A 23882-nucleotide genomic window follows, 5' to 3' on the forward strand; every position below is an offset into this window, starting at 1 on the left:
CCTTGAGTTCCACTTTCTGGCATGGGTAGGGCAAATAATAAACTTGCTTGGCTTGGTGAGCCACAACAAAGACATCGGCTCCGCTATAGGTGGTTGAAGGCTTAACTTCAACTAACCCAATGGACTTATCACTTCTCTGTCCACCTATTGGGTCAAACCAATGACACTTGAACACGACGATATTGAGTTGCACGTTCGTACGATTGAATGTCAACTCGTATACACTTTGTAACCTTCCGTAGTAATCAAAGTTGTTGGCTCCTTTGGTGAAGACCCCAGTATTTATCGTTTTGGGATTCGCCCGGCCCTTACAGTGCGTCTACGTGTGGAAGCGAAACCCATTCACATCATACTTCTCATACTTGGTCACCTCACGGCTACAACCTTGGGAAACACATTTCAACTCATCTATCATATCAACGTTTCTCTCACGGCCCTACAAGAACATTTCAAATTTGTTGTGTGCATTAGTTACGTGTAATAAGAGGGACAAGTCACATGTTGCAATGTAAGAGGAAAGGTTAGAAATTACTTTTTCCATGAACCATGTCACAAAGTTTTTATTAATTCCGGGAGCACCCTCTTTCAGTAGAGTGTCCATCTCCGAGGGTTCGGGCAATTCATCATACGGCCACATTTCATCCGTGAATTTGCTGAAAGGAGTAAATAAGCATTAGACCGAGACGAGGTTACTAGCTGCAAAGTAATTTGTTCACCATTTTACCTTACGAATGGGATCACTTCCTCCATGTTCGTAAGCACATATAGCATTATACAATCCTTCTCTTCGTTATCCAATTTATATTTTGTTCCTTTACCAGCCTTGCCACCGGGGAATTGGAATAGTTTTAGCTTGGGGTCATTCTCGGGCACGTCGACATTGTAACGAGTGACCGGGTTATGCTGAGTGGGAACATCATCGGGATAGTACGTTGTCGCGGCATCTGCCATCTCCCGAAGGCATATTGCCTCAGCTATGCATGCTTCAATCTTGGCCTTGTTTCCAGTTATCTTTCGAATATACTTAAACTCTCTCTCAATACGAATCGCTAACGAAATCGCACCGGACCACCCAAGAGTGCCTCGTTGGCGAGGTGCACAATGAGATGTGCCATCGGAGTAAAGAAGCCTGGCGGAAATAGCATCTCCAAATTGCATAGCAACTCCGGCACTGTATGTTGTAGCTTTGCAATAACCTCGGGACATATCTGCTTAGCACAGAGCATGCGGAAGAAATGGCTCAACTGCGCAAGCACTCGCCAGACTTTCTCGGGGATATACCCTCGAAGCATCACCGGCATGAGCCGCTGAATCCATATATGATAGTCGTGACTCTTGAGCCCGGTGACTTTTCCCGTCGAAAGATTAACTCCCTTACTCATATTCGAGCAATAACCATCCGGGAACATCACGACGTATTTGAGGCACCTGAATGCCTCCTTCTTTTGGATGGAATCAAGGCAGAAGTTGGCATGCGGCTTGAACCAATTCTTTTGACGGCCAATAGGACGCTTCATGTGTAATTTTTCCCTATCACAGAGGATCTCAATATCGACTCTAGCCTTGACATTATCCTTTGACTTCCCGGGAATGTTCAGGCATGTGTGAAAGACGGACTCCGCGACATTCTTTACAGTGTGCATCACATCGATGTTATGGGGAAGTTCGAGGTCCTTGTAATACTCGAGCTTCGTTAAAGCCGCCTCGTGAGTCCAGTTGTGCGTTACACCATATACCTCAAATTGATGGCCAGTTGGCGTCGCTGCCGGCACGAGAGCACGTAGCTCGGCTTCAACAAGTGTACCATCAAACTTCGGCACATCTTTTTTTTCATGCACAACTTTGCCCTTCTTGAAGTTCTTTTTGTCTTCTCTAAACGGATGCCTCCTTTTGAGGAACTGCCGATTCGTGTCAAACGCAACATACTTGCGACCCTTCTGTAGCCAAAGGAACTCAAGCCGATGCCTGCACACTGGGCATGGCCACTTACCAGCTGTACACCATCCACATGTTAGGGCGTACCCGGGCATGTCATGCATGGTATACTGCAACCAAACTCTCATGCAGAAGTTTGTCTTCGATGCTCGGTCGTACGTCAATGTCCCGTGGTGCCAAGAGTGGTTCAAATCTTCCACAATCGGCTGCATGTAGACACTCAAATTCTTCCCCGGGTAATGAGGGCCTGGAATGATCAGCGACAGAAACATGGTCTTCCTCGTCATTAGGACTCCGGGAGGGAGATTGAGCGGAATAACAAACACGGGCCAGCAACTGTAATTGGCAGTCGACATACCATATGGATGAAACCATCTGTTGCTATCGCAATTCTGACATTCCGAGCCTCGGCTGCCTTAAGCGGGAGTTTTGTATCGAAGTTCTTCCATGCCGTACCATCGGATGGATGTCCCATCTTCAACTTCTTCTTTTCGTCCACGAATCTCTTCCCATACTTGTGCCACGTCATCTGTTTGGCTGTCTCCTCGTGCATGTAAAGCCGCTGGATTCTTTTTATGAATGGGAGATATCGAAGAATCGACTTTGCGGTGCTTGACTGCCTCACCTGACCATCCTTTCCCGTTACCTCTTCATACCTAGACTGCTTACAGATGGGACAGTACTTGTCCTCCGCATACTGTCTCCAAAATAGAACGCAGCCTTTGGGACAACAGTCTATCCTTTGATAATCCATGTTGAGGTCCTTCATCATTCTCCTCGTCGCGTGCAGGCTTTGAGGCAGACAATGATCTTTGGGCAACATGTTACCAGTTGTTTTCAGACTTGCTTCAAAGCCCTCACGGGTGGTGTTGTACCGGGTCTTGTCGGCTAGACATTGGTAGATGGCATCGAGCTGAGAAATCGCGGCGCCCTCGTACAGAGGCCTCTTAGCCGCGGCAATCATATCATAGAAGGCCTTCGCGGTTGGCTCTGGTTCCTCCGGTTCTGGCGGCGCCTCCGGTTCTGGCGGCGCCTCCGGTTCTGGAGGTGGCGAATCCGGGACATCGGCATGGACGAGATCATCTAGAAAGTCTCTAATTCCATCGTACTCATTGCCATTGAGCCACTGCCGCATCACCTCACCTCTGTCACGTTCGCGCTCATCAAAGTCGATTTCCGCGACGTACCCATGCATATACCCATATTGCAGAAGGTGTTTATACATTTCATCCTTCCCACGACGTTGACGCTTCACGCAGCGAACACAAGGGCAAAGTGCCCGAACCAGCCCCTTTGTACCACGCGCTAACTCATTCACTAGAAAATGGGTCTTCCTTGTCCACTCATTTGTTTTCTCAGTCGCACTAACACGCTCATTGTACATCCATCCATTATCAGCCATCCTCTGCTTTATTGGGAGCCAAACCACAGACATAGCATTTATATCAAATAGGAAATTAAATGCATCATATTTTTATTTATTTTACCGGGCGAAACGCATGCATCAACCTACATCTCTACTAGGTGGGCTCCTAGCAGCCGCCGGATCCGTAGTTGGCTACGTTCTCCATGCTCTACCCCGGTCCAAGTCAGAATTTTGGCAGCACCTCCCCGCTGCTCTCCCGATACACGTCTCGGCAAAAAGCCGAGAGGATGTGCATCTGGAGAACAACGGGGAGCGCCGCGAAATCTGACTCGGACCGGAGTAGAACATGGAAAACGTAGACAACTACGCATCCGCCGACTGTCCCGTAAATGCCGCAAGCGTTACGGTTCAAAATATGCGGACCACTAATGCATATTTATCCGCGTAACGCTCGCGGACGGGAAGTGACACCTAGGTTACGCAACTGGACTTGGAAAATGAATCTAGTGACATAAGAAAATGCGGAGAAGGGGAGGCGATGTTTTAGCTCACCCTCGGCGACCGGAGAGAATCACGGACACGGCGGTCACGACGGAGCGGTCACGACGGAGCGGTCACGAGGTCGGCGGTCACGACGGCACCTATTTCCATTCATTAAAAAACAAATTATTTCACATATCACATTTCCTATTTGTATTTCTATTTCACATTTTCTATTTCACATTTTCACATTTTCTATTTTCACCTTTCACAAACATTTCACATATCACATTTCCTATTTGTATTTCTATTTCACATTTTCTATTTCACATTTTCACATTTTCTATTTTCACCTTTCACAAACATTTCACATTTCACATTTCACAAACTAATTCCATTCTATTTGTATTTCTAAATAGCATACAATATTACAAATAAAAGTTAAAAAAATGAAAAAAAAACTTACCATAGGAGAGGCAGGCGGGAGTCGGGAGGCAGGGGCGGCGGGAGGCGGAGGCGGCGAGCGGCGGCGGAGGAAGGCGGCGCGTGCGGGCGGCGGCGGGGAGGCGAAGGTCGGCGGTGGGGAGGCGAGAGACCGTGGGGAGGAGGGCGGCCGGGGAGGGAGAAGCGGGCGGCCGGCGGCGGGGCGGCCGGCGACGGGGAGGCGCGGCGGCGCAGAGGTTGGTGGCGGCGGGCGGGGATCGTGGCGGCGGGCAGGGGGAGGAGATGGGCGCGGGCGGGGGAGGAGATGGGCCTGGGCGGTCCGGCTCGACCAGGCCGTGCCCTAACCGGTCCGGCGCGCCCCCCCTATGCCGAGGGCCGGCTATACGCCGAGGGTGGCCCTCGGCATAGACCTTTTTTTTCCTTTTACTTCCTATTTAATCTCAATTATAGGTATAAAATTATTTTCTAAATTTTTTTCCTTTTGTTTTTTCCTTTTACTTCCTATTTGTTTTAATCTTCTACATTCCCAAGCTATGCACATAAATATTTTTACCATATCTTAACTTAATATTCCCCCCGGTAGACGAAACCCTAATCCGGAGCCCCATGAATCTACCCCTTTGACCGGCCTCCGATAACAGTTGAACTATGGACTTTTCTCTTACTTTGTGTTGTGTTAGTTCATCGGAACATGTAGTACCAATAATTACCCTATCTTACATCACTATTCCCTCCGGTAGACAAAACCCTAATCCGGTAGCCCCGTAGATCTACCCCTTTGACCGACCTCCGATGACAGCTGACCAATGGACTTTTCTCTTCCTTTGTGTTGTGTTAGGTCATAGGTACATGTGGAAACAAGTATCATCCCATATGATCCGAGGGAGTTCCCCCCTATACATGCAGAATCTGCCTAAGTGTAGGAACCCCCTGTCCGAGAAGCCGGACACACCTTGGGGGTAGCCTTGGATATAGAACCATCTAAAATCACTTTTGTGCATTCCATGTGGACACACACAAGTTTTGGGACCATTCCCTAGATCCGATGCTCGATTTCCGACGAAACCCTAGTTCTGTAGACCGCGCGGTCTACCCCTGTGACTGCATCCCATCGGGGGTCCCCCGGTGGGCATATGCCTCCATTTGAGCTTGGTTAGGTCATAGGTACATGTGGAAACAAGGATCATCACATATGATCTCAAGTTTCTCTCCGGTTCAACTCCGAGGGAGTTCCCCCCTATACATGCAGAATCTGCCTAAGTGTAGGAACCCCCTGTCCGAGAAGCCGGACACACCTGGGGGGGTAGCCTTGGATATAGAACCATCTCAAATCACTTTTGTGCATTCCATGTGGACACACACAAGTTTTGGGGCCATTCCCTAGATCCGATGCTCGATTTCCGACGAAACCCTAGTTCTGTTGACCGCGCGGTCTACCCCTTTGACTGCATCCCATCGGGGGTCCCCCGGTGGGCATATGCCTCCATTTGAGCTTGGTTAGGTCATAGGTACATGTGGAAACAAGGATCATCACATATGATCTCAAGTTTCTCTCCGGTTCAACTCTGAGGGAGTTCCCCCCTATACATGCAGAATCTACCTAAGTGTAGTAACCCCCTGTCCGAGAAGCCGGACACACCTGGGGGGGTAGCCTTGGATATAAAACCATCTCAAATCACTTTTGTGCATTCCATGTGGACACACACAAGTTTTGGGGCCATTCCCTAGATCTGATGCTCGATTTCCGACGAAACCCTAGTTCTGTTGACCGCGCGGTCTACCCCTTTGATCGCATCCCATCGGGTCCCCGGTGGGCATATGCCTCCATTTGAGCTTGGTTAGGTCATAGTTACATTTGGAAACAAGGATCATCACATATGATCTCAACTTTCTCTCTAGGTTCAACTCAGGGAGTTCCCCCTATACATGCGAGACCGCCTAAGTGTAGTAACCCCCTGTCCGAGAAGCCGGACACACCTTGGGGTGTAGCCTTGGATATAGAACCATCTCAAATCACTTTTGTGCATTCCATGTGGACACACACAAGTTTTGGGGCCATTCCCTAGATCCGATGCTCGATTTCCGACGAAACCCTAGTTCGGCTGACCGCGCGTTCTACCCCTTTGTCTGCCTCCAACCGGGGGCGACGCTGTGGGCATATGCCTCCATTTGAGCTTGGTTAGGTCATAGGTACATGTGGAAACAAGGATCATCACATATGATCTCAAGTTTCTCTCCGGTTCAACTACGAGGAGTTCCCCCTATACATGCAGAATCTACCTAAGTGTAGTAACCCCCTGTCCGAGAAGCCGGACACACCTGGGGGGGTAGCCTTGGATATAAAACCATCTCAAATCACTTTTGTGCATTCCATGTGGACACACACAAGTTTTGGGGCCATTCCCTAGATCTGATGCTCGATTTCCGACGAAACCCTAGTTCTGTTGACCGCGCGGTCTACCCCTTTGACTGCATCCCATCGGGGGTCCCCCGGTGGGCATATGCCTCCATTTGAGCTTGGTTAGGTCATAGTTACATTTGGAAACAAGGATCATCACATATGATCTCAACTTTCTCTCCGGTTCAACTCCGAGGGAGTTCCCCCCTATACATGCAGAATCTGCCTAAGTGTAGTAACCCCCTGTCCGAGAAGCCGGACACACCTGGGGGGGTAGCCTTGGATATAGAACCATCTCAAATCACTTTTGTGCATTCCATGTGGACACACACAAGTTTTGGGGCCATTCCCTAGATCCGATGCTCGATTTCCGACGAAACCCTAGTTCTGTTGACCGCGCGGTCTACCCCTTTGACTGCATCCCATCGGGGGTCCCCCGGTGGGCATATGCCTCCATTTGAGCTTGGTTAGGTCATAGGTACATTTGGAAACAAGGATCATCACATATGATCTCAACTTTCTCTCCGGTTCAACTCCGAGGGAGTTCCCCCCTATACATGCAGAATCTGCCTAAGTTTAGTAACCCCCTGTCCGAGAAGCCGGACACACCTGGGGGGTAGCCTTGGATATAGAACCATCTCAAATCACTTTTGTGCATTCAATGTGGACACACACAAGTTTTGGGGCCATTCCCTAGATCCGATGCTCGATTTCCGACGAAACCCTAGTTCTGTTGACCGCGCGGTCTACCCCTTTGACTGCATCCCATCGGGGGTCCCCCGGTGGGCATATGTCTCCATTTGAGCTTGGTTAGGTCATAGGTACATGTGGAAACAAAAATCATCCCATATGATCTCAACTTTCTCTCCGGTTCAACTCCGAGGGAGTTCCCCCCTATACATGCAGAATCTGCCTAAGTGTAGTAACCCCCTGTCCGAGAAGCCGGACACACCTGGGGGGGTAGCCTTGGATATAGAACCATCTCAAATCACTTTTGTGCATTCCATGTGGACACACACAAGTTTTGGGGCCATTCCCTACATCCGATGCTCGATTTCCGACGAAACCCTAGTTCTGTTGACCGCGCGGTCTACCCCTTTGACTGCATCCCATCGGGGGTCCCCCGGTGGGCATATGCCTCCATTTGAGCTTGGTTAGGTCATAGGTACATGTGGAAACAAAAATCATCCCATATGATATCAAGTTTCTCTCCGGTTCACGTACGAGGGAGTTCCCCCCTATACATGCAGAATCTGCCCAAGTGTAGGAACCCCCTATCCGAGAAGCCGGACACACCTGGGGGGTAGCCTTGGATATAAAACCATCTCAAATCAATTTTGTGCATGCCATGTGGACACACACAAGTTTTGGGGCCATTCCCTAGATCCGACGCTCGATTTCTGACGAAACCCTAGTTTTGTTGACCGCGCGGTCTACCCCTTTGACTGCATCCCATCGGGGGTCCCTCGGTGGGCATATGCCTCCATTTGAGCTTGGTTAGGTCATAGGTACATGTGGAAACAAAAATCATCCCATATGATATCAAGTTTCTCTCCGGTTCACGTACGAGGGAGTTCCCCCTATACATGCGAGAATGCGCCCAAGTGTAGGAACCCCCTGTCCGAGAAGCCGGACACACCTGGGGGGTAGCCTTGGATATAAAACCATCTCAAATCAATTTTGTGCATGCCATGTGGACACACATAAGTTTTGGGGCCATTCCCTAGATCCGACGCTCGATTTCTGACGAAACCCTAGTTCTGTTGACCGCGCGGTCTACCCCTTTGACTGCATCCCATCGGGCCGGTGGGCATATGCCTCCATTTGAGCTTGGTTAGGTCATAGGTACATGTGGAAACAAAAATCATCCCATATGATATCAAGTTTCTCTCCGGTTCACGTACGAGGGAGTGCCCCCTATACATGCAGAATCTGCCCAAGTGTAGGAACCCCCTGTCCGAGAAGCCGGACACACCTGGGGGTAGCCTTGGATATAAAACCATCTCAAATCAATTTTGTGCATGCCATGTGGACACACACAAGTTCTGGGGCCATTCCCTATATCCGACGCTCGATTTCTGACGAAACCCTAGTTCTGTTGACCGCGCGGTCTACCCCTTTGACTGCATCCCATCGGGGGTCCCCCGGTGGGCATATGCCTCCATTTGAGCTTGGTTAGGTCATAGGTACATGTGGAAACAAAAATCATCCCATATGATATCAAGTTTCTCTCCGGTTCACGTACGAGGGAGTGCCCCCTATACATGCAGAATCTGCCCAAGTGTAGGAACCCCCTGTCCGAGAAGCCGGACACACCTGGGGGGTAGCCTTGGATATAAAACCATCTCAAATCAATTTTGTGCATGCCATGTGGACACACACAAGTTTTGGGGCCATTCCCTAGATCCGACGCTCGATTTCTGACGAAACCCTAGTTCTGTTGACCGCGCGGTCTACCCCTTTGACTGCATCCCATCGGGGGTCCCCCGGTGGGCATATGCCTCCATTTGAGCTTGGTTAGGTCATCGGTACATGTGGAAACAAAAATCATCCCATATGATATCAAGTTTCTCTCCGGTTCACGTACGAGGGAGTTCCCCCCTATACATGCAGAATCTGCCCAAGTGTAGGAACCCCCTGTCCGAGAAGCCGGACACACCTGGGGGGGGGTAGCCTTGGATATAAAACCATCTCAAATCACTTTTGTGCATTCCATGTGGACACACACAAGTTCTGGGGCCATTCCCTGGATCCGACGCTCGATTTCTGACGAAACCCTAGTTTTGTTGACCGCGCGGTCTACCCCTTTGACTGCATCCCATCGGGGGTCCCCTGGTGGGCATATGCCTCCATTTGAGCTTGGTTAGGTCATAGGTACATGTGGAAACGAAAATCATCCCATATGATATCAAGTTTCTCTCCGGTTCACATACGAGGGAGTTCCCCCCTATACATGCAGAATCTGCCCAAGTGTAGGAACCCCCTGTCCGAGAAGCCGGACACACCTGGGGGTAGCCTTGGATATAAAACCATCTCAAATCAATTTTGTGCATGCCATGTGGACACACACATGTTTTGGGGCCATTCCCTAGATCCGACGCTCGATTTCTGACGAAACCCTAGTTTTGTTGACCGCGCGGTCTACCCCTTTGACTGCATCCCATCGGGGGTCCCCCGGTGGGCATATGCCTCCATTTGAGCTTGGTTAGGTCATAGGTACATGTGGAAACAAAAATCATCCCATATGATATCAAGTTTCTCTCCGGTTCACGTACGAGGGAGTTCCCCCCTATACATGCAGAATCTGCCGAAGTGTAGGAATCCCCTGTCCGAGAAGCCGGACACACCTGGGGGGGGGTAGCCTTGGATATAAAACCATCTCAAATCAATTTTGTGCATGCCATGTGGACACACACAAGTTTTGGGGCCATTCCCTAGATCCGACGCTAGATTTCTGACGAAACCCTTTTTTCCCGCCCACCCTTTCCCGCTGCTTCTCTCCCGCCCTTTTTTTCCGCCATGATTTCCCGCCAAGTTTACCCGCCCACCCTTTCCCGCTCATTCTCTCCCGCCAAGTTTTCCCGCCCACCCTTTCCCGCCCATTCTCTCCCGCCAAGTTTTCCCGCCCACCCTTTCCCGCCCATTCTCTCCCGCCAAGTTTTCCCGCCGTTTCAGCCCCTCGTCGGCCTATATATAGCCATGTCTTCTCCACTAACAGCACCAGCAACATTTCTCCCTTCATCGCTTCTCTCATCCAACAGAACCACAAAATCCTCTGAGCTGAGCTGCCGCTGAGATGGCTCCTCGTCGCCGTAGCAACACGGGCTTCATCGGCGTTCGCCTGCGGCCTGCGGGACATTTCGCGGCTGAAATCACCGCCGATGGTACGCGTGTGTGGCTCGGCACCTTCTACACGAAGGAGGCTGCTGCCCGCGCATACGATGTTGCGGCTTGGAGGTTTGGCCGGCCGCGCCACGAAATGAACTTCCCGGAGGTCAGGTCTCTGACGGAAGCTCAGAGTCTCTCTACTGAGCCGCTACTTCGCTCACATGGTGAAGCGCGGCGGTACAGGTCTGGCCAGCGGCGGATTGATACCACCGAGGCGGACGAGCAGTTCATGGCACAGTGGCGCAGAGACAATCCTGGAGCCGTCGAGGCAGAGCGCGCATTTTGGAAGGACAAGCAGACGTACAGGAGAGAGAGGAGGGCGGGAAAGCGGCAGAGGAAGGCCGAGGTTGAAGCAGAGTACGCCAAAGGAGAGGCGTCGACATTGGGGGAGGATGATGAACGGTGGTCGTGGAACCTCACAACCACCGCTTCAGAGGACACCCCCAGCGAGGATGAAGATTTCGACTTCTGATTAATATGTGTGTGTGTCGAGTCCGTGTGTCTAGCGGGTCATGCGTCGACCCAGTGTTAAGTGCTTTGTTCGTGTGTGGGTGTAGTTCTTTAAATGTTTTGGTTTGTGTGTGGGTCTAGTTCTTTAAGTGTTTTGGTCCCTGTGTGGGTGTAGTTCTTTAAGTGTTTTGGTTCCTGTGTGTGGGTGTAGTTCTTTAAGTGTTTCGGTTCGTGTGTGGGTGCTAAGTTCTTAAATGTATCACTTTTGTGCATGACATGCCATGTGGACATACACAAGTTTTGGGGCCATTCCACATACAGATCCTGGATTTTACCAAGTGCTAGCCCATGCATGCGGAAATCGTCAACGCCGGGTACATGCAAGGTTAGCCAAACCTTACATCACAATTGTACACATATGTTATGGGCATATGCAAGTTTTCCAGCGATTCCGACGCTCCGATGGTCTGTATCTTGGAAAACCCTAGGGCGGGGACCCCGCAGATCTACCCCTATAGCTTTCTCCGTGCGAGGGTTTACCAATGGACTTTTTTACTTGTTTTGCTTTGTTTAGGACATATGTACATGTAAACCATAGGTTGGGCATACTTTACCATAAAATAGGCTCCGTTTGAGCCGTGGCGGGAGTTTCCACATACAGATCCTAGGGCGGGACCCCGCAGATCTACCCCTAGGGTAAGGGTTAGGGTTATAGTTAGGGTTAGCAATGTATGTGGAAACCCTAGGGTTAGGGTTAGAGTTAGAGTTAGGGTTAGAGTTAGCGTTAGCAATGTATGTGGAAACCCTAGGGTTAGGGTTAGGGTTAGGGCTAGAGTTAGGGTTAGGGTTAGAGTTAGGGTTAGGGTTAGAGTTAGGGTTAGGGAATTCTTAAAAAATAGAACCATTTTTTACATAATGCATACTAGTAAATAAATAATAGAAACATAATATAAAGTAATATGAGAGAGAGAAAAAAGAAAAGAAAAAAAAATCTATATGCCGAGGGTGGCCGTCGGCATAGGGTGGCCATGCCCTATGCCGAGGGTAGCCCTCGGCGTCTGTCTGACGCCGTGAGAGGGCGGTGACGGTGCGGGTGCGAGGGGAGGTGATGGAGACCTCTACGCCGAGGCCGGTGAACGCCCGACGGCGGCCCTCGGCGTAGGAGCCTATACGCCGACGGTACCTAGACGCCGACGGTCGGCTTCCGGCGCTGCCCTGGCGAGGCCGTACGCCGACGGCCCCGATAAAAAGCCCTCGGCGTAGGGTTTGGCCGTCGGCGTCTAGGCCCATTCCTGTAGTACCAAATATTAAGTATAATAAGTCGTTTCGCATGTTACAAGATATGATTAAATAATAGAAAGAGATAAGCTAGCTCCGACACTTTTTTTTTTTGAGAAAAGCTCCGACACTTGTTAAGATTAACAGATCTAACTTTTATGAATACAAAAAAGCTAAAAAGATATTTGCAACGAAAACAGATCGGAGAGAGCTGAGGGTTTATCCCTAGCACTACATTGATGTAACTTGCCAATCCTAGTGGAAACTGATTATCTTGAGTCGGTGAAGATGCTGAAATCTGAACGTGTTGATCGATCTGTCCATCAGACGTGCATTACTCATGTTAATCGTAGTCAGAATAGCAGTAGTCATTTTATGGCCAATTACGCTAAAATTCTTGCTAGCACGGCTGTTTGGCAATGCTATGGCCCAGATGGGTTAGGAAACATTTGCTACCAAGATTGTAATCCCTGATTTGAGTAATGCAAATTGTGAGTTCAAAAAAAAAAAACAGATCAAAGAGAGGCGGTTGGATCATAACTTTTCAAAAGAGATTCCGGCATCGATGGACGATAAATTGAAGTTGAGAAAGGGAACAAAGTAGAAAACCTGAAAAATTCTACATTTTATAGAAATAACTGAAGGTAATGTACATCATGATTAATGCAAAATTTTGATCCTAGAAAACCTGCAATTATCCCTAAGAATGGTATATCATGGTTAATATAAATTTTGATACTATTCGTATTTTCTCAAAAGTAGCTTAAGAAAAGAAATCAGCCATTAGACTACAATATACCTAATAATAAAGGATGCTAAAATTTCTGCCAAAAACTTTCGCCAACTAAACGATTTTACCGTCCTACCAAATCACATAATACTGTACAATTGCCCGCCCCCCCCCCCCCCACCCACCCCAGGTACCGGTTCGGTTATTTGCGCCTGGAATCAGTCGATGCAGATTCCTCTCATTCCATTCCTCGACCGATGTTTCGGTTGGTAATGGGCTTTCCTTCTCAACATTGTTCGTCTTTGTAGTGGGCCGTAGACTGGCTAGGCTGTTTTCTTTAACTTTACCATTAATTACATATTAGGAAACAGAGAAGATGAAATGTTTTAGCTTTGCAATAGTCCCATGTCGCTCGTATAAACCGACTGGCAACAGTTTATATGCGTGAGATTTTTGTTCTACAACGAGCCGACTTGGAATAACATGCAGGCTGGGCGTGCGGTAGCGTATTAAAAGAGAAATTTCACGCTGGTGTCATGAGGAAGGAACACTGGTAAAAAAAGGGCTTTAGTCCCGGTTCGCAACTGCCATTAGTCGCGGGTTGCCTCCCGAACCGCGACTAAAGCCCCCTTTAGTCGGGGTTCGAATATTTTCGGGACTAATGAGGGTGGACGGAAGCCTCTTTTTCTACTAGTGGAAAGGAAAGGATAAAAAGGAATTTGGAAAAATATTTCACGCTGGTGGCTGGGCGTGCAAGCGATGATGGGAATGACATGGTGGGCATGCGTTGATGGCAACCTGGCGTGAAGGAGAGCTTCGTGCGGCACAGGCTGCGGGAGGCTACAGAGCAGAGGAGGACATGGGGGAATGAGAGAGAGGCGGCGGCGTGGCTTCGTGGACTGGGGCGCGAGGAAGGCGAGGGAAACGGACTCGATAGAGGATTATGGGTTTGTCCGTCCGTCGTGGCTAGCTGGGCCAAGCCCAAGGTGCGGCAGTCTATCTGGCTTCATAAAACATTTTTAGCGAAATACTTTCGTGAGTGTCAATGCCAAACATAAAGGAAATGATTCAGCACATGAAAAATGCCAAACCATGGCGTTATTTTATGCTCATCGAATTAAGCATTGGAAAGCAAACAAACACTCAGATTCTCTAAAAAGAGAAGCCGATTCAGATTGGAAGCTAGGAAAGGGAGTAGCAACTTTGGTGTGCATCTAATCTGATGGAGTCTCTAATGGATCATGATGGCTGATTCTTCACAGCATAAAAACAGGTGGTGGTACATATTGCCACATCAACAATGCTAACATTACGCATCAGTGGTGGCTGCGGGAGAGAAGGGTGTCACTACTTGCAACCATGAAGGCATTATTCGTCGCAGGAGGCGTCACCGGGTTACGCGGGGTAATCGAATAAATGACTATTCAATAAAATCATTTCTTACCAACGCAAGAATAAGTGTTGCTCTCTTCGTTAGTTGACGTTTTCTTCGCGAGTTAAGTTTTGTATGTCGTTGTTTATGTTCATCTTGTGCATCATGAAAAAATTCTAGGCTCGGCAGCCGAGGTGACACTAATTCTTTTACTGGATCTCTATGCTATCGTCCTCCGCTTTGTTTTCGCCTGGTTGGGCCTAATCTTGTTAGACATGATTACGTTTATTATTATGAATAGGAGAAGTATCAACATGGATGGTTTGCAATAACCTGGAGCATTCAATTTTCCCGGTGCAACGCACGTGCACTTTTGCTATTAAGTTATAATGTAGCATAAAACTAGATAGAAGCGGTAAGCCAATTATAGCCATGTTTACGATTAGGCGAAGAGAGAATATACAAATATTAACTTACTTTGTCTTCCATATATGACAACTTTTTCGAAGTATGATTCCATCTTGAAACAATAAGTACATATTTTATCACATATAGTTTGGTAAGAGGTAAGAATGAATAGAATAAAAATAATTATCTTGACAACTCATATTGTGTTGGTGATACATGAAAATAATGAAAATTGGGGAAAACATAGACATACCCCTTCAAAATAATAGTTGGAGACAAATAAACTATATTTTTTAATAAGTAATGATATTTATAAGATATTAATCCTAAGTAATACTGGAAGTAACATAACTTAATATAGTAAAATATTATCCATACTCTATATAGTATTGACATGCTTGAATTTATATGTAAGTTCTATTGGGACCGCTTAGATTTGTATGGTTTTCATGACAATAGGAAACAATATTGATATAATACCAGTTCTATAATTAAATTTCCTTTCGTAAAATATAAAAAAATTATATGAAAAAATTATCAAGTTGCAGCTTGAAATATATTTTATATGTATATTCTAGAGAAATACAATATATTTGAAATTATTTTTCATGCCAAATCCCTAGCAACGAGATAAATCTAGATGCCTTAGTGTAAACTTAAAGTTACAAAAAGTAGATAGTTGAACTGCACACTCTTAGGATGCCATGCAATATTATGATGGGTGTAATAATGAACAGAAGGTAAGAAATCTAAGAGCATCTCCACTCGTCCCCCCGACGAGGCCCATCCGGACGGCGAAATTCGGTCCAGTCGCGCCCCTGGTTCCTCGTTTTCGTCAGGATTTGGCCCTTCATCCATCCGGCGAGCCCACGCCATCCCCGGTCCCCTGGGGAGCTATCGGGGAGTTCGGACGAGTGAAAAGCGGGGAAGGGCCCGATCTGTCAGCGACTGGATACACGAACCCCACCACCACCTCGCTCAAAATCCCCCCACCCCTCGTATCTTTCTCGCCTCCGGCACCACCCCGCCAGCTTGTTGCCCAGATTCCGTTGTCCCTCCTTCCCACCTGCCTATATTCCGCCGTCTTTCGACGACGGCCTATCTGCCTGCTCCTCCGCCTGCCTGTTTTTCGACGACGGCCTACTCCTCGTCGTTCGTGTCTCGACTAGCCTCGACTACGCCCGTCAGGTGTTCGTGCATTTGCCTCGCCGGCCATGGACTCGGAGGAAGAGGAGGAGCAGATGTTCGTCGAGCTTATGCGAGAAGAGATGGCAGCTGCCGCCCAAGACGAGGAGCACATCGGTTGCTTATCAAGCATGTACGCCGGGGTGGCAACTGGTCGACGTGGTGGGTCGGCACTAGGTTGCCGAAAGTGCAAGCCGAGACAGCGAATGGAGGGCTACTTCATGTTGTACACCGACTACTTCGCCGACAATCCATTGCACGGTGAGACTGTTTTCAGGCGTCGTTTCAGGATGAGCAGAAAGCTATTTCTGCAAATTGTGTATGCCATCCGAGACTTTAACCCCTACTTCAGATGCAAAGCGGATTGCACTGGCTTGGTTGGATTTTCGTCACTGCAGAAGTGCACAGTGGCTATGAGGATGCTGGCGTATGGAGCTCCCGGTGATGGTGCAGATGACTATCTTCGGATGGCGGAGTCCACCGCCCTTGATTGTTTCTACCGGTTCTGCAGGGTCGTCATAGCAGTGTTCGGGGACTTTTACTTGAGATCGCCCACTGTCGAAGACAATCAGAGGATCCTTGCAACAAATGAAGCTAGGGGTTTTCCAGGGATGCTTGGAAGCATTGACTGCATGCATTGGAAATGGAAGAACTGTTCGTTTGCGTGGCAGGGAATGTACAAGGGTCACAAAAAAGGCTGCACTGTGGTACTTGAAGCAGTGGCTACCCATGATCTCTGGATTTGGCACTCTTTCTTTGGTATGCCTGGATCCAACAATGACATCAACGTCCTAAACTTCTCCCCGATCTTTTCCAAGCTTGTTGAGGGTCATGCTCCCCCGGTGAACTATGTGATCAATGGTCGGTACTACAACGAAGGATACTACCTTGCAGACGGTATCTATCCAAAGTGGGCAACATTTGTGAAGACTATCTCGAGACCCGGCACCCCCAAACATTACGAGTTTGTCAAGAAACAAGAAGCTTGCCGAAAAGACGTCGAGCGTGCATTTGGTGTCCTCCAGCAGAGATTTGCTGTCTTCCGGTTCCCTGCTATGACTTGGTCCAAAGATCAGATGTGGGAGGTGATGAACTGTTGTGTGTGCTTACACAATATGATTATTGAAAATGAGCGAAAACATCCGGTTCCTCTGGCTGAGCAAGAAGCACCATATGAAAGAGAGGGTCCTCTTGCACAGCCTAATCATCAGGTGCCGACATCATGGGCCGCCTTCATTGCTATGCGTCAGGAGATTCGAGACTCTATAATGCATCAACAGCTGCAAGATGATCTGGTGGAGCACATATGGACGCTCCGAGGCAACGCCGACGCTAACTAGTATGTCTTTATTAATTTGTTTCAGAACTTGTGAAATTGTGTGCTTCATTTGTTTCAGCACTTGTTAAACATTGTACTGATTTTCGCCGAATTTGTTTCAGCAATTTTCTGAATCTTGTTTGCCGAACTTGTTAAATTGTATGTCGAATTTATTTGAAATATGTCAAATGGCCGAGGTTGGGGGTGTCCTGCCGGGGGGACGGCTGGAACTTCGGCGCTCACCAGGCCAAATTTTCCTCCAATCCGGAGGAAAATTTCACGGGATTTGGACGTGGGGAGTGCCAACGAGTGGAGATGCTCTAAATGCAGCTCAAATATACTCCCTCCATCCCAAGGCTTAAGGCCTATATTTTTCCAGAAAGTCAAAATATGTTAAGTTTGACTAAGTTTTTATCAAAAATCATTAACATGAAAAGTGTAAAATCAATATCATTAGATAGATAATAAAATATATTTTGATATGATACCTACAAAATATCATATTTATTCATAAATTTTTCAAAAAGTTTGGTCAAACTTTACTTCATTTGACTTTCTGAAAAAAAATAGGCCTTAAGCCTTGGGATGGAGGTAGTATTTATTATTAGACTTCATATAGTAGCGTGATTTAGATGAGAATATAATATTTTGAATAGTAACAATAATTTTGTTTGAACCTTTACTAATTAACAATAAATATTGTGAGGAAGTGGCGTCCGAGCGGGCCACTAAGGTAATATCGATGAACTTCAATTTTATTTTTAACTGTGCACTAATGTAACAACACACAAAATGTACATGCTAGATCGCGATATGATTTAATGCTATAAACATATATAATATCACCATGTACAAAACCTCATGTATAGTTAATGATATGGTATTTTTGCCCAATTGGTAAAATAAAATTTGACCTAGAAACTAAATATTATAAAGATGTTTTGCCCATGTAACATAATATTTCTGGCGACTATGAAATTATAAAAAATATTCCGCAGAACAATTTTAGATATTGCCCTCGCATGTGCAAGGCCATTATGCTAGTTTTTCATATAGTGAAATCGGTTTCACGTACCAAAACTGATTATATATCTGGTATACATGCAATTTTAGAGGATTTAATTACACAAGATTCTCTAACACAGCAACCGTAGAGTCCGTGAAAGTGATCAGATAAGAAACACGGGAATCTGAATTCCGGCTGGGGTAACCGCGCCGCTGATATGGGTCGACGAACTGCTGCCGCTTAGCGCCTCCTTGAAGTTCGGCTTACCCACCACTACCGCCGCCTCGTGTCACCGTACGTCGCAGCTGTCCACCGCCCCGTTGTACACCGAGTCGCCCTAGCTAAGTAGAGGAATCTTTTCGACGGGATACGACGTACGTAGAGGAAATTGAGATCCTTGGCTTGATACTTGATAGCCAATTAGCCATCCATATGCATGTGCGTCGCATTGCCATTCCGCCATCTATAAATACCATTGGTGCTCCTCCCCGAGCTCTCACACACCATCCATCCACAGCTAGCCGCGCACGTACACTGCGATCGACTAGTAGCGTTCCGCTCTCAGAAGCAAATATGCTGGGCGGTTTCCTCGACGACCTGATGGGGGGTTACAAGAATGCCGAGCTCAAGGGCTCGGTGGTCCTGATGCGCAAGGACGCGCTCGAACTCAACGACTTCGCCGCCAACGCCATGGACAACATCTTCGAGTTCCTCGGTGGCATCACGTGCCAGCTCATCAGCTCCACCGTCGTCGACCAAAGTGAGCACTCTCATCATATCTTCTCCCTATGTCATGTGTGCACAGTGCACTGAGCCTCGGATGCACTTTTTCTGTGATTGAGACGTACCAAGAAATTCTCAGTCGACGACTGAAACATAAAAAGAAAGCTAACCACAGAACCGCAGGACGAAATGATGAGTAAGAAACATCAAAATAAATAAATTGGCACATTGATGCTTGACATGGACAGGAACGGACACCCTCTTAAGATGAGATAAACGCATGTGTGTGCATGCAGAAAACGGGAACCGCGGGGTGGTCGGAGCCGAGGCGAGCCTGGAGCCGTGGCTCTTCCCCACGATCCTGCCAATGATCACGGCAGGCGAAACCAAGCTGGGCGTCACGTTCAACTGGTCCGTGAGCAAGCAGGGTGTGCCCGGCGCCATCATCGTCAAGAACAACCTCACCTCCGAGTTCTTCCTGAAGACCATCACCCTCAACAACGTCCCCGGCACCCGCACCGGCACCGTCCTCTTCGTCGCCAACTCCTGGGCCGGGTGTACCCACAGCCAATGTACGGCTACAACGGCCGCGTCTTCTTCGTCAACGACGTGAGTTTCGACTACCCTGACATATTCATATTAACAACTAGAGTACAAAACAACATGGTGACCGACTGACTGATCGACCCTATTACGAGTCTATTACGCGTGCAGACGTACCTGCCGCACCAGATGCCGGAGGCGCTCAAGCTGTACCGCGACGACGAGTTCGAGATCCTGAGGGGCGACAAATATGACGGACCCTACCAGACGCACGACCGAGTATACCGTTACGACGTCTACAACGATCTCGGCGAATTCAGGCCCATCCTCGGCGGCACCGAGGAACACCCCTACCCACGCCGGGGCCGCACCGGCCGCTCGCTCTCCCAGACCGGTACGTACTAGTTAGGCTTGGGTTTCTTTCCTTCATTTTTAGGTCATGGCTCTATCGTATGCCTGTGTTTTCTCTCAGACTACGAGACCCGGCTGTTGCCCGTGGTTGAACACATCTATGTGCCGCGCGACGAGGTGTTTGGCCACCTGAAGATGACAGATTTCTACGGTTACACGATCAAAGCGCTCGTCGATGGCATCATTCCGGCCATCCGCACGTACGTCGACCTATTCCCCGACGAATTCAACTCCTTCCAGGACGTCGTCATGCTCTACGAGGGCGGCATCCAGCTGCCCGAGAACGTGGATTCCTACCGGACCTTATGGCGCCAGGACCCAATCGGCCACCGTCCAACTGCATCAAGATTAGTGCTTCATTTTTGCAAAAAAATCCTACGTTTTATCAAATTTCTCTCAGGAGATCCTTGTTGATGTTCTAAAGTTCTTCACATCTAGTGTATGGATCCATTATTTTGTATGAAGTTCTTCACAACTTTTCATATAGATCCATTGTTGTCATTCTCAAGTTCTTCAGAAATTGAAGATAAAGATCTAACAGTCAAAAAGTTCTTCACAAAAATGTAGTAGATATCCATTCTTGCTATTATAAGTATCATTTATCAGATCTCTGTAGAATGCTTCATAGATCTTCATAGATCAAACACAGACGAGAAAGTATCTATAACAAAAATTTACAAGATCCAAACAGGATCCAGTAGATACAACAAGATCCAAACAACAACGTGGATCCAGTAGATACAAAAAGATCCAAAACAACAACAGGATCCATAGATACAACAAGATCCAAACAAAGATCTTTACAAAGAAAAAAAAAACACCGGCTCGTGTCCAGCCGCCGGCTCGGCCGTGCTGGCTGGCGGCGACCTCCGCCTCGGCCGGCCGTGCTGGCGCCGGAGATAGCCGGCGGGAGGCGGCCAAGGCCGACGGCGGCGGCGTGCGCCCGTCGACGGGGAGGCCGAGGACCCGATGTAGGGCCGGCGCGAGGTGGTGGCGAGGAGGAAGCGGACCCGGGACGGCCGGGGAGGGCGACGAGCACGTCGGAGAGGGACGGCGGCGAGGGGAGGCAGCGAGGGGAGGCGACGAGGGAAGAGGCGAGGGGATGCGGGGATGGCGGCGAGGGGAAAAAATGGGCCGATTTAGGGTTCCGATCGGGGCTGGGAGATCTTTATACAGAGCTTTCATTGGACCATATCGTGATTTGCAGGAAGTACGGGGTCTTTTTTGCAAAACAGTCACGCACGAATCTCCCAGCGGAACCAGACGCGCGGGATTGAGTCCGGGCGCCGTAAGGTCCGCTCGTTTGATTATTCGGCTGCCCGACATCCCGGCGCTGGACGAGATGCGCAATCTATTCCCGCTCCAGCTCGTCAAGGATCTCATCCCCATGGGCGACGACTACATCCTTAAGCTCCCTAAGCCACAAATCATCAAGGGTACCTACATGCATACTCATCACTACTCCTCCTTAGCATTTCTTTTGTGTTAACTTAATTGCGTGGGTGCATGCAGGGGATGAGAAAGCATGGATGACCAACGATGAGTTTGCTAGGGAGATGCTTGCCGGTGTTAACCCGATGATGATCAAACGGCTCACCGTGCGTGAAACCATAGACCTGTTGTAGATACACTAGATGGCATTACTTAAAATTATGTCTTATCTAACCGCGTACGTCCACTGCAGGAGTTTCCTCCCAAAAGTACTCTTGATCCCAACAAATACGGCGACCACACCAGCACCATCACCGAGGCTCACATCGCGAAGAACCTCGAGGGCCTCACAGTGGAGCAGGCGCTCACCAGCAATAGGCTCTACATCCTGGACCACCATGACAACCTGATGCCATTCCTGATGGACATCAACAACCTGGGAGAAACCTTCGTCTACGCCACAAGGACTCTCCTCTTCCTGCGAGGCGATGGCACACTTGCCCCGGTCGCCATCGAGTTGAGCCTGCCCCTGCTCCAGGGGAGCCTAATCACCGCGAATAGCACAGTGTACACTCCGGAGTCGACTGGCGTCAACGCCTGGATATGGCAGCTCGCCAAGGCCTACGTCCAAGTAAACGACTACGGCTGGCACCAGCTCATCAGCCACTGGCTCAAGACACATGCGGTGATGGAGCCCTTTGTGATCGCGACCAACCGGCAGCTGAGCGTGACCCACCCGGTGAACAAGCTCTTGAGGCCACACTACCGTGACACAATGAACATCAACGCGCGGGCGCGGGAGTCTCTCATCAACACCAATGGGATCGTCGAGATAACAGTGTTCCCGCGCAAGTTCGCCATGGCGATGTCGTCCGTCGTCTACAAGAACTGGAACTTCACCGAGCAGGCTCTCCCCGACGACCTAATCAAGAGGTACGTACAGGTAGTAGCTTTGATTGGAGAGACAATCCGATGAATTGCAAGAAGCCAAGATCAACCGCGTGATATCAATGTGTGTGATATGGATGCAGGGGCGTGGCAGTTGAGGACCCATCAAGCCCGTACAAGGTGCGGCTGCTAATCGAGGACTACCCGTACGCTGTGGACGGACTAGCCGTGTGGGACGCCATCGAGCAATGGGTCACAGAGTACCTAGCCATCTACTACGCCAACGACGACATGGTCCAGGGCGACCATGAGCTAAAGGAGTGGTGGAGGGAGGTGCGCGAGGTCGGGCACGGCGACCTCAAGAACGCGGAGTGGTGGCCTATGATGCAGACGCTGGCTGAGCTGGTGAAGGCATGCACCACCATCATATGGACCGCGTCCGCGCTGCACGCCGCCGTCAACTTTGGGCAGTACCCGTACGCGGGGTACCATCCGAACAAGCCATCAGTGAGCCGCCGCCCGATGCCAGAGAAGGGCACCGAGGAGTACGCGGAGCTGGCACGCAGTCCAGAGAAGGTGTTCCTCAGCACCATCACCAACCAGTTCCAGGCCCTCGTCGGCATCTCTCTGCTAGAGATCCTTTCCAAGCACGCCTCCGACGAGGTTTACCTCGGGCAGCATGACACGCCAGGATGGACGTCGGACACCAAAGCACTGGAGGCGTTCAAGCGGTTTGGTGCGAGGCTGGAGGAAATCGAGCGGCAGGTGGTGGCCATGAACGCAAATCCGCAGCTCAAGAACCGCAGCGGCCCGGCCAAGTTCCCCTACATGCTGCTCTACCCCAACACCTCCGACCACAAGGGCAACGCTGAAGGGCTCACGGCCAGGGGCATCCCCAACAGCATCTCCATTTGAGGGGAACAAGCAGGGAGGTCTCTCCACCTGCATGCGTGCACCGGAATGTAGGAGTGGTGCCGTTGCACGCTTGCCATGATGAATAATAATGTGTGTATGACAAGTTCGATCGTCAAGGTACAGCGTTGTGTGAGCAGCCGGGTATCGGCTAATAATGTATTGAGGTGCAAAGTTTCTCTTCCGTTTATACACTAATAAAATAATGAAGTTGCGAACAAAAAAAAACAGTATCTATTTCAGATAGTAGATCACGGTTCCGGCGGCCGCCGGCCACAGCCAGATGCCCCCCGCCCATCCGTCCCCTCCACCAGCCTCCTCCCGCTCCGACGGCGGCTGCTCCGACCCGGAAGGTTCCCCCGCCGGGGAAGACGACGCGGTGGTGTCATTGCAGCGTCCGTGTGCCATGTGGGCAGGTCCAGGTACTTCCTTCCAGCGTCACGTCCTCTCCACCTTCCGCTGCCCCGTCTCTGTCTGCCCCGCGGACACCGCCGGCGCCGCCGCGGGCACGCAGGTCTAGACCACGCCGCCCTCCCAGTCTCCGTGGTTTTCGCCCTCCTCAGTCGAGTCTCTCCTCGCGTTTTCTTCTGCCCGCCGCCCAATCGCCTGCGGGTCTCCCAGGAGGCTCCCGCCGTTTTTCGTTTTCGCGTTGCCTGCTCCGCCGTCGCCGATTTCATTGTCGCCGTCGGAGGGGAGCAGACGGGGAGATTCCGCCT

General features: G+C 49.4%; 1 pseudogene; it reads left to right on the forward strand.

Annotated features, from left to right (window-relative positions):
- Positions 1-18831: 18831 nt before the first annotated feature.
- On the forward strand, positions 18832-23332 carry LOC127292964 (linoleate 9S-lipoxygenase 2-like; annotated as a pseudogene).
- The last annotated feature ends 550 nt before the right edge of the window (positions 23333-23882 follow it).

This window comes from Lolium perenne, chromosome 4 (genome assembly GCF_019359855.2).
Source record: "Lolium perenne isolate Kyuss_39 chromosome 4, Kyuss_2.0, whole genome shotgun sequence".
NCBI classification, from domain to species: Eukaryota; Viridiplantae; Streptophyta; class Magnoliopsida; order Poales; family Poaceae; genus Lolium; species Lolium perenne.